This window comes from Calidris pugnax, unplaced genomic scaffold (genome assembly GCF_001431845.1).
Source record: "Calidris pugnax isolate Ruff unplaced genomic scaffold, ASM143184v1 scaffold38, whole genome shotgun sequence".
Taxonomy (NCBI): domain Eukaryota; kingdom Metazoa; phylum Chordata; class Aves; order Charadriiformes; family Scolopacidae; genus Calidris; species Calidris pugnax.
In genome coordinates, this window is record NW_015090995.1 from 13145896 (window position 1) to 13157429 (window position 11534).

An 11534-nucleotide genomic window follows, 5' to 3' on the forward strand; every position below is an offset into this window, starting at 1 on the left:
AATATACCATTTTCATTTTTATCTCAGACTTTCTCGGCAGCTTCTGTCAATCCTTTTCCTGCAGCCAGAAGACCAGCATACCAGATTTCACAACCCATACCTCAGCAAGGCTATTCTCTGATTGTTTAGAGCAGGCTTGCTTATAGAACAGCTTTTAAAGTTTGATTACTTTTTTACTACCTTAATGCTATTCCTCCTATGTAAATCATAGTAACACCTACCTGAGCATCTCCAACGTGAACAAGGTTATTGGACAGAATGCTGTTTTGCAAATTTTCATAATTCCCAACTCTATGATTGGAGAAGGTTGCTGTGGGAATTTTCATCTCATGAAAAGTCAGTTGGGAAATGTGAGGTCTGACATTTCTGTTTTGCGCAGACAGCTATAATTATCTTCATATTTTTTAGCTCCATAGTTATTGAAAACAGATTTAAGGAAAGAAAAAAGAAAGCAAAACTTTAATTCAAAACTCACTAGAAGAAAATGCAGGCTATTTTCATGAGCTCTCTACCCAGAGTTGAGAGTTATGTTATTCCTGCCTATAACCTACTTCTGTCCATCCCGCTGCAGGAGGCTGCTTTCTGTGAACTTAACTCCTGATTGTGACGCACCAGCCTTCCATGTAAATGAAAGCACCAGCGTGTAAGAAGCCAGCACTCCAAAATGTGGCTGAGTGACACTGAAGCAGTTGAAAGGTATTCCTTTCTGCATGACAGATGAACCAGATTCCTGCCCGTAGAGATGTGGTCGCTTCTATCCTGGGGCTATATATATAGTGCATATATATGTATTTCATTAGAATGCAAGAGTGACCTCAGTATGTCAGACACTTTGTCCAGGGGCCAAAAGGCAGTGCTTAGGGAAAAACATAAGAAAAAAATGGTACTTCTGATTATACTCTCCCAGTACCTTCGTGATTAAATTCCAGCTGTCCAAAAAAAATTCTTTTTGCTTCAAAAATAAGGATAATTCTTCTCACTTTCCCAATGAGTGTTGGTGCCTCAGTGTAAGAAGCTTCTGTTCCTTTGCAAATGACGTTGTGACTGAAAGATCCAGGGTGAGGGAAGGGAAATGGCCCCTGACTTAACTGCAGCAGCCTATCCTAACTGGGAGTTTTCTGTGTCGGCTTTATTTGTCAGACAACCTATGTTGCTGCTAACACTTCTAAACTCAGACTAAATTTTACACACTCAGTAGGGTGTAAAATAAGTATAACTGGCCTCATTATATAGAGTGTAATTCCCTCTGGCTTAGTAGATTGACCTATTTCCAGGAATCGTGTGGATATTAGGAGCAGTGTTTTGTGGTGGGAAGCTCTGCTTTATTATAGCTTTCTGCTAATTGCTTTCTCTGCTAAGCTGTGTTTCCATTCCTGCTGTGTATTTTTTCCAGCTACTGCCAAACAGCAAAATAGATGCTTATCAGTTTGGCCCTTCCTCTTTGCACTTGTGCCGTAGCTTAAAAAGAAATGAATCTGTTTTAAAGATTCCTAATAGCTGGTACAGAGAAAGTATTCTCCTAGTGTAAATTCACTGAGATGTGTTCAGAATATCAAAGTAGATTAAATTCGTACTGATTGACTTCAGTCTGGTTCAGGTTTTCTCTACGGTACTGCTGTGCTTTTATTTGGATCCAATATTGGCTGTTGCCCTGCTGCTGGCAGGAAGCCATTTAAAGCTGGCATAAACCCCACTTTGGGGCTTCTGGCTAATTTTAGAAAAATGTAATCACGTGCCCACACCTGATCCAGATCAAACTGTGCTATTGGGTGATCTGGTAGTGCATGACCTGGTGTTAGTACTCCTGTAAGTGTAACTTTGAATAACCTGGAGATGAACCTGGTGCATTCAGACTGCTACTGTTTTTTTCTCCTGAAAACACGTCTGCAAGCATATTTTCCATGAGAAGAATCTTGCACAGGATAAAATAGTAGCACTGTAAGATTTTCTAAGCTAAAGAACCAACACTATTTAAGCAAAGTATCTATGGAGAAGTAATATAGCCCTAACAGTTATTAAGTAGTTTAAACTCACATTGTGCTGTTCATCAGGCTTTGTCTCTGCAGAGTGTAATGTAGGCATCTATTTTTTTTTTCTTTAAATAAAAGTTTTACCTCTAAGTTAAGTCAATCTGAACCTCATTTTGAGGCATTGGGACAGAGTTAACGTGGCAGGAGGGGTGATCTCTGGCCCAACCAATTGGTTTGCATTAGAACCTTTGGGAGAAATCACAGGCTGGCTTCCTCCCAGCCCTCCCCTCTTTGCTCTGCTGCCCAGCTTCAGGTTTTAAGACCTTTACCCTGAATAAAGCCTGGGAACATGTATAGAAAGAAAGGATTGTAGCTGACAAAGGTTATTAAAAGGATGTAAAAGGAGGATGGGCTTTTATAAACGACCATTCTTGAAAAGCCTCTTGCTGTGACTATCCCTTCTTCGCACTGATTTACTCCAGCTTGCCAACGTGTGCTTGCTATATTCATTTACATTGATGCTGCTTCATGCCATCACTGTGCTCGTTCGAGGTATTCTCAGAACTCCTGTGGGAGCACAGACAGCCTCAAAGAGTATTTGGAGGTTAGAAAATGGTGGCTGTTGGTTCATTTTTAAACTTTGTGTAAGTCTACAAGGAAGTTCATCTTCTAAACTCTTTTTTGAGAATTTTAAACATATTTTTCTACTAAAGTAATTTTGCATCTATTCTGGCTTTTTCGAGTTGTTTCTGAGTTTAATTCAAGCAGAATGCTTTCATGCTTTCATCTAAAAATAGTTTGCCTACATTTTTTATCCATTAGACCAAAGAGGCTGTGGTGCTGTTCTCCCACCTCATCATACTGTTCTTCCTCAGAGGGCAGCAGCAATGCCAAGCTGTAAAGATCCATTCCAGTGCTTGTATCTGGGCTCTGAGAATAGTCACACGTAGTTTTGCTGGCAGTGCAAAAACAGACTCTGGGTCTGTGATGTGGTTAAATCTATTGACAAGTTGCTGAGCTGTCTAGTGATGGTGTTTTCAGTTACTCTGTTGTGCCCATTCAGACAGTTATAAATGCCATTGCTGTGGCAGTACAGTTTCATGGACGTGTTTGATGATGTTCTGTAAAGGCAAACAATGAAAGATAGGATATCTAGTGAAGGACTGGGAGGAACATACCCTAAGGAAGGAGAGCAACAATAGGAACCAAAGATGTTGGTGTTTGCACCAAACTGCAATTTCCCAGGAACATTGTCAGTAGTAGGAAACAAGGAAATCTGTACAGCAGACAGAACAACACACAGAGGGAAACTGGTATAAATTTAATCTGGCACTTGGATCAGAAAGCAAGCAGGACAGGAGCCAGGTTTGGAAGAATAGTCAACAGAGACAAGCTACCTTAATGTGATAGGCTGAATAGTAAATAACAACTGCTAGGTTTGTATTATAATGGAGTAAATAAGATCAGCTTACAGCATCTGTTTAGTCTGGCCTCATTTTATTAGGTACTTCACTGCCTGGGAAGTTGGCTGTTGACATGTTGTACACAGGCAGAACCCAACACCAGCTAGCTTCCTGAGACCTCCCCTTACAGCACAAATGCTGGTAGCCTGTGTTCAATTATGGTAGACTCCCAAATGAACCTGAGGACTGTTTACTCTCCATCTCAGATACTTATTGATATGATGGCAGTGTAGATATTGCTGAGAAATTTCTGCTTTTCTGTGAAGCTGTGTTTGGAGAAGTTACACTTTTAGAGAACGTTCTGGTTCTCTCACAATTCAGGTTTGTCATAAGCTTACAGGAGATTTCAGCCCATAGCTGTTGTGTTCGGGGAGCTGGGGTCTTTGGATACTTGAGGGTGTAGTGTTTCTTTTATTCCATTAGAACCACATTTTCAAATTATTCTGCAATTGCTATCGCTAATGTCTTGAGACAACATTTAATTCATTGGATGTACTGATTTCTGTGCTGCTCTACAGGGCCTGGCTGCCAAAGTTGTAACACTGCTTAATTCAGGTTTATGTGGAGTCATCTGTAAAAGGTATCAGTAACTTAATTAATGATTTCAGACCTTGAGACATGAAAGCTGAGGTGTGGAGGGTGATTGCAGTGCAGAAGTGCTTAAATGTCTTTGGGTCTTGCCAGACCATTTGGTGTTTTATTGATAAAGAGGCAGAATCAAAGGTACTTACCAAATCTGAGTGTAAATTGGAATTTAAATTACTGTGGACTCAAACAATACCATCAACGGTGGTAAAGGAATATCCTGGATGGTGCTGAGATGGGGGAGGAAGAACTTGCATTAGCCATTGCTGCATCTGATCCGTGGCTGTGTTTCACATGGCTCCGATCTGTAGAATTAAGCAATCATAGCTGTGGTCTTGCTAAACTTGTTAATGCAGTTGGTTGGCTTTGTTATGACTTACTCTTTTTTGTCACAGCATTGCAAAGCGCCTCACCCTAATTTAAACCATATGGACTGGGATCATGTCATACTTGGAAAGAAACCAATCAAACAAGACATAAGAGGGTGGGCAGGCCTCACTTGTTTTAACAAACTTAAAGAAAACATTTCTAAGGGGATATTCCAGAAAAACATGCTTACTGAAAGGCCTTGGAACTGATGTTTCAGCTCATGGATTATACTGCTTCTCAGTTACTGTTGTAGGTCTCTCATAGGTATGACCAACTTAGACAAAGCTCAGTATTACAGTGAGCTTCATATTCTTATGTAGTACACCCTTGTTTTCTGGTTAAGAACACACACAGGTGTAAGTACGAGCACCATAGTCTTCACAGACCTTTTACAAATTATTCTGTCCAATGGAGATGTTGCTGTTAATTCTGCTGACGCGTATGATCGTGTGCCCAACTGGCTCATAAAATTGTACAGGAATCCTCAGTACTTCTCTGCTTAAGTTACTGAAGTAAATAGAAGCATATAGAAGGAAACTGGTGGTGGAGGGTAGTAGAGGACTGATAATTCCACCAGCAAATGTGGTGACAAGGGAAATTATCTAGTGTTTCATTTACCAGGTTTTAAATCAGTATTTCTAGAGAAATTTCTGATGCATGTATCATAGCTTTGTTTCTGAGGTCATACCATTATTCAACCTTTAAAAGGTTGAAAAAGAGCTGTTTCACCTTTTCTGAGCAGTTTGTCTGGATTTGTTCTCATATCATCTTCTTCCTTATTAAGAAATAAAACAATTTTCAAGATACCATAAGTTCATTTATATAAGACCCAGCAATTGACTAACATTTGCATGTAGGATATATATATTTATGGGACATGTTACTTCCAGTTTGACTAGTCACAAGAAACAATTAACTCCTGGGAGGGACAGCAGAGAAATTCAGCAGGAGAAATTGATTCTATTACTTGTAGAATTTTAACTTTTATATTTTAATGAAGTCTATCTATTTAATAATAACATTCCATAAAACCAGTAAAATGCATATGTATTGTTGAAATGAATTTACTTACCTTTTAACTAAGTTCCCATCATACAATTAAACAACCGGGTAGATATTACATCATGAGAAATATTTTTTCCCGACCAAATTTCAAGTGTGTTTTTGCAGGTTTTTTACTTCCAATACCAAGATTTTTAACTCTCAAAAATACTTCATATAATGTCTTCTTGGTTTTGTGTTTTTTCTCCCCAAACCACTTCTGGTTGCATCTCTTATGACATGCTGGGTGCTTTGTGGTTATTTTTGCACTATTTTGAGCTGAATCTATGTATCTGTTGCTATCATCTGTGTTCCTATACTTTTGTGGCTCTATTGTGTCAACTTGCTACATTATAATTCTTACATTTTGCTTTATAGGAGTTATTTTCTGCACATAAGAAGTTATACCTTGATTTACATTGAAAACTTCTTGATTTTAGCTATAGAAAGCTTTTAGGCATGAGTGTTTTAATTTGTGGTCTAGTGTATCTGTAGTTAGTATTGAACCACTTAGAAAATATATTTTACGGAGAATTTTCTCTCTTTGGGCTTTTAGACACAAATTTCTGTTTATTCCATACCTGTCACATTCATTGTTGCTGTCAGCTTACACCTGGGCTCTTGTCAAAATCCTCGACTACAGCTTGGTCATTAAAAAGCCTGCAAATGGGTGTGGGAACATGCTTCTCGTGATTGTCAGGTCTCCGAGTGTCGACTGTAACCTGCACATGTGCCATTAAAAATTTTAAAATATATTTGATTTTATGAAAAAAAACCTGCCACATATGAGACTGCTGGAAGCACTCCATTTGCATTTTCCAGTTCTAACAGTTCTTTGAGATAATCAACAAAACTTCAGAAGGGGTGATCTCACCCTAGAAAGTGGCAAAATAAGTATATCTGTTGGTGTAAAGTTAAGCCTGTTTTGACTTGTTTAGATGGGTGCAAAGCAGGAAGAATTCCACTGATTTACTGGATTTCTGTCATCATAAGCAACATCAGAAGGAGGCCTGTTGCACTCTAAAACTGTCACAAACACAAGACATGGCACTATAGTGCTTCTTCATGCTTCTGCCAAATTTTAATAGCATTTCTTGGCAACTTGGTGAAACTGGATAACACTGAAGTTCCAAGAGGGATATTGTCATGGCTTTAAATGTTGTTTATATTTGATATTTTCAGCAGATACCAGTTTCCCCAAAGAAACATTTTTGCACATAGTCTGCTGTCCTGTTCAGGCCTAATCACCATAGAACCTGTGTGTTCAGAGCAGGAAGGCAATACCTCAGAGTGAGAAGTCACAGCCCCTCTGCAAAGTGTTAGCAGCTGTAAAAAGAAGCAGCCCAAGTACAATACCAACACATATAGCATATGGAAAACTAGTGATCGTGTTTCCTGGAGTCTGTTCGAGTTTTGTTTATGCTTTTTTGTGACCAAGTAGAGAGAATTATTCAACATTACTCGTTCCAACAGAATGTGCGTTTAGAAAGATCTTAAGATTTTTACTTGGTGAGTAGTCATTCCTCTTTTCCATATTATCCAAAGGCTTTGTCGGAGGGTTTTTTTTCTAGCTGAAAAGATTTATTCACTAAGCATTAGCCACAGATGTGCTCTTTGATAACCAGATTTGACTCCACTGAGTGCAGTGGGTGGAATGATCCAATAGAAGAATTTAAGAATTTTTGGGCATCTCTAATTGTTTTGCAATAAATTTGCAATAAATTTTGCTATATTTTTTAAGTGACCTTTTTATATCATGCTCAAAACAAAAGTATGTTTGACAATAAAAAGTCAAAACACTTTATTTTCTTATCCTGACATTCCATCCTCCTTTCCTTTAAAGATGCATCTTTCAGCCAATTTACTATTTGCTTCCAAATCTCTTTCCAGATTCAAGTTATAGAATAACCATGTACTTTGATTAATTTTCAAATGGCAATAATATATTTTCATTTCTGTATGCACTTGAGTGTGCAGTTTATATTGTCTTATGTCAGAGCTTGGTCCAAAATGGTGATTGTGCACAACTGTTTCAGCACTCCCACCGTGTATATTCACATCAGTGAACAAGGAACAACTTTGTTATTTCCACCTCTCTCTGGGTCAGGTCTTGCCTGAAGTTAAGCAAATGTTTAGTTGCTTTTAGTTCCTCCTCAGCTTTATGTATAGCAGCTGGTCCTAACTGAATTGAAGACAAGGTACAAATTGAGTATTATTCAGTTTATTCTAAGGAAAGAGTGGTTTGTTAGGATGAGGAGTGCAGCAGAAAATGGCAAATATTATCTTGAGGTCTTGTCTCTGCTTTATGTAGTTGAAACTACATAAATTGAAAATACTTGCATGTACTTGAAATGCACTTGAAAGTTCCCAGAGCAATTTTCACAGAAGTAGAGCTTTGACAACATTATCTTTGCCAACATTTTATTTCCCTCAAATGCATGATGTTTTTTTAGTTGCCACTGTCTGCCATAGAAGTGGTTCTGTTTCAGTGGCACCATAGTCATTTGTGAGTGTTGGAATGAAATGCTTGGTATAAAAACAAGATTTTGACACCAGTCAAATTAGTCATCTACTTGTTTGGGAGCATGGTTATTGCAAGTTCACGCTCACTCATGGTAAATGCAAAGGCATTTTATATGCCTCTCTAGCTCATAACATTTCAGGAACATGAAACAACCTGTGTGCTGAATTTTGACTGCGTGGAACTACAGTTTTTGTATCTGTTTTGACAAAGACAATCTGAGTTTTAGCAAAGCTATTCTTATGCCACCAGACAGATAAAGATGAGTGTATTTTCTTTAAATATTCTATAGCAATTGTTTCTAATGCAGTCTGTAGAAAGCTTTGTATGTTACGCACCTGTTCTTTCTAAAGGTACTACTAGTGAGGAAATAGTGTGGTGTAAGAATTTATTTGGGTTGGGAGAGGGGTTATCAAGGCATTACAAGAAACCTTACCTAATCTCCTTTGTTTTGGCTGAATTTCTCTGTAACACCTGTAGACGAGGGAAGAATTTCATTTTCAAAGATCTCAGTTTTAGCTGACAATCCCAACAGCTGATATTTCTGTGTCTGCTTTGAAACATGACTGCAAAAGGCTGAAAAGGGAAGCTGGTCATCCGTGCCCTGTGCTGTACCTGTTCTTTAGTATTTTACAGTAGGTATTTCTGCCTCCAGAGACATTTTCCAGTGCACTTTGGTACTTATCACATGAAAATGATCCAAAAGATTTTTCATTAAATGGTTTTTGTAGTTCCAGCTTTCACTGGGATGTCTCTGCTTCTGCCTTTGCACTGGCATCTGGCATGTACCAGGGGCAGCTGCGCTGACCGTGTCCTCTTTTCTTGTCACTGTGAATGAAGGAGTGACAGCAAACCAGCATTAGAGTTTACTATCAAGAATGAGTAGTTACAGACATAAAGCTTGTAGATGAAGGTCTGTAACTGTCAACATTTCACTGATAAACTGCCAGCAAGGTAGAGAAATCTTAAACCATTTCCGCTGGATGCCAAATAATTTAAGAGCCTGCTTTCACGCTGTGTTGGAGCCAAAAAATATAGTTACCAGAGCAAGCACAATCTCTGTCACTTCTGTTTCCCAGCTGCTTCTCTTGGGATGCAAGTGGCAATACGGAATTTCCTTGCAAAGGCTGAAATCCAAATAATTATCCATCTTTCGAGTCTCCATCTTTCGAGTCTTTCCATCTCCGAAGGACTCAATAATGAAATTCATTTTTTTCAGGCTACATGTCCTCACCCCCTAAAATAAAGCACCAAAATTATAAGCAAATCAAAGGGCACCTGCCTGTCACCTGAAGATATCACCAAAACTTCTGAGAGGTGGCAAAAGCCATTTAATGGTTATAAACAGCAATTGCTAGAAAAGATCTTCAAAGCTTCCTTGTTGACTTTGTACTTGAAAGCAGCCTAACCTTAGGCCACCTCTCTGGCTGCCAGCGTGCCCGTTCCCACCCTGCTGGGTCAGCTTTTCTGTAGATTAATGTAAGTTAGACATAATGGAAATGACCTGCACAGCACAGCCATGGAGGTTTTAATCCCATAGGCACCCTCCTCCTCTGTGTGTGGGTCTCTCTCTTGTAAAAAGTAACATGAAAATGTTACTAAGAAAGGCAGAAAAGACAATGTTACAAAAAATTCCATCCTCCACACCTTTAAGTGGAGTGGAGATACTACGCCAGTGAAGGGAGAAGGGTCTTTGAATAGTTTGAATATTTTGTCATTTCAAGCAGCGGTTATCCTTTAAGTCAAAAGATGAATTTTCATTTTTTTTATCTTTTGTCATTATTGTCAATGACAGATGTGGTCTGTCCCTTCATCCTCTTTTGTACTTTGGAGCTGATTTGGCAGGCATATTTTTTACTGGTGCAAGCTTAAAAGAAAATATTTCTTTAATGCAGGCTGATGGAGTGTGGGCAGTGTCAACAGTTACCTTTGTGGTGGTCTTCCAAGTGCTGAGAAAGTACTGAAAATGCGATGGAAGAGACAACTACAGAAAAGTCGTTACTGCCATTTAGCTTTTGAACTTTATCTCTTGACACAAGTACAATGCAATGTACTGTAGCTCATTCCACGAGCTGTAACTAAAAATTGACTTCTGGATAATTTTTATCTCTGGAAAGGTTCGGGTCCAGACTGTGCAGGTGGGTCTTCCTTCCCGGCAGACTAAATTGAACCTTGAAGTAAGAAGTCCCATTTGAATCTGGACTCAAACTTAGTCATTGGAGCTCCTCTCTTTTTATGTGTCCTTGTCATTTACTCCTTCAAACTGCAAAATCTTACTAAGCCATAGCATGTGTGTGAATCTTCCCCTTCAGGATTAGCTGTAGAGCAGAAATGCTCATATGTTTCAATGTTATTGTTGACTGGTGCTATGAACTTCCTCGTCCCACCTGGCAGCCTCTCAGTCTTTAACTTTGGAGTTTGACTTTCACAGTGTACTTTGGAAGAAGCAGAAAGAAGTGAAGGAATGTTCAGAGATGTTGAAGCTTTGTGTCATTGTGAGGTGCTTGTATGCCTGATTAATTATTGCCTAATTATAAACCCTTGGGATCATACTTTTCACCAGTGAGAAGAAAATGTTACAGAGACTGCCAAGAAATATCAGATTTTCCATCCCAGCTGTTTTCTGATTAAATGGCTACACCACGAGTTTAAAAGGGCTGTTCAGCTGCACTTTGGGATGTTTTGCTTTTTGTTTATCCCTCTAATGCCATGCCAAACAGAACCTCTACTTCTTTCTCTCAACAGAGGATTTTTTGGTATCTGTCAGCTGTGGATAGGTACAGCTGAAATCACATGCTTCGTTTTGCCTTTTTGCATCTCAGGCTGTTGCTGTGTCCACTCCAAGGGAAGGGGACAAAAGTATAACAATGCTCACACTATGGAGCTAGGCAAAGGAACAGTGAAAATCTTTCTTTTTCTTTTTTTCTCCTTCCTCCCCCCTCCCCTTCGATTCAGAAGAAGGACCAAACCACTGCTGCTACCTTATACCCCGACTCCCTTTCCTTAGACTTTTATCTGTATTTTACTTTGTGGCATTTGATAATGGCTGTTCCCCTCTGTCTGTGCTAGAACACACTGTATCCAAGGCAGACGGTCTGTTAGACTCTGCTGGACTGAGAGTTGGGAAGTTTCAGTCCTGTTCCCAACTTTGTCATTGGTCTGGGAGATAAGTTACTCCAGCAGGATCAGTGACCTTCTCTCAGGAGTGATTTGAGGTCTGTAAGATCGTAAGATCCAGCAAAGAGCTTGATATGACTTTTCTTGGAACTTCAGTCTTCAGAAGGAAAATATTTCTTTTGTATGTTTTAAGCCATGTCATTTGTGGTTCATTCCAGAAGTTAATTTTGTACCAGACTCCAACTTTTTGATGTTGCTTTAAAAGTATAAGGTACTGGCATGATGGGGACCAGCTTAAGGGAGGTTATAACGGGGCTGATCGGTTTGTTCATAATATTATTATTGCTGGGTCCCACAGAGGAGGTGTGAGAAAGCAAATAGGGCTGCTACATCAAAACAACATATGAGAAACTGTAGCTTCTCTCCTTTTCATTTGAAAGGTGAGATTTTTTAGTTTTCTTTTTTTTT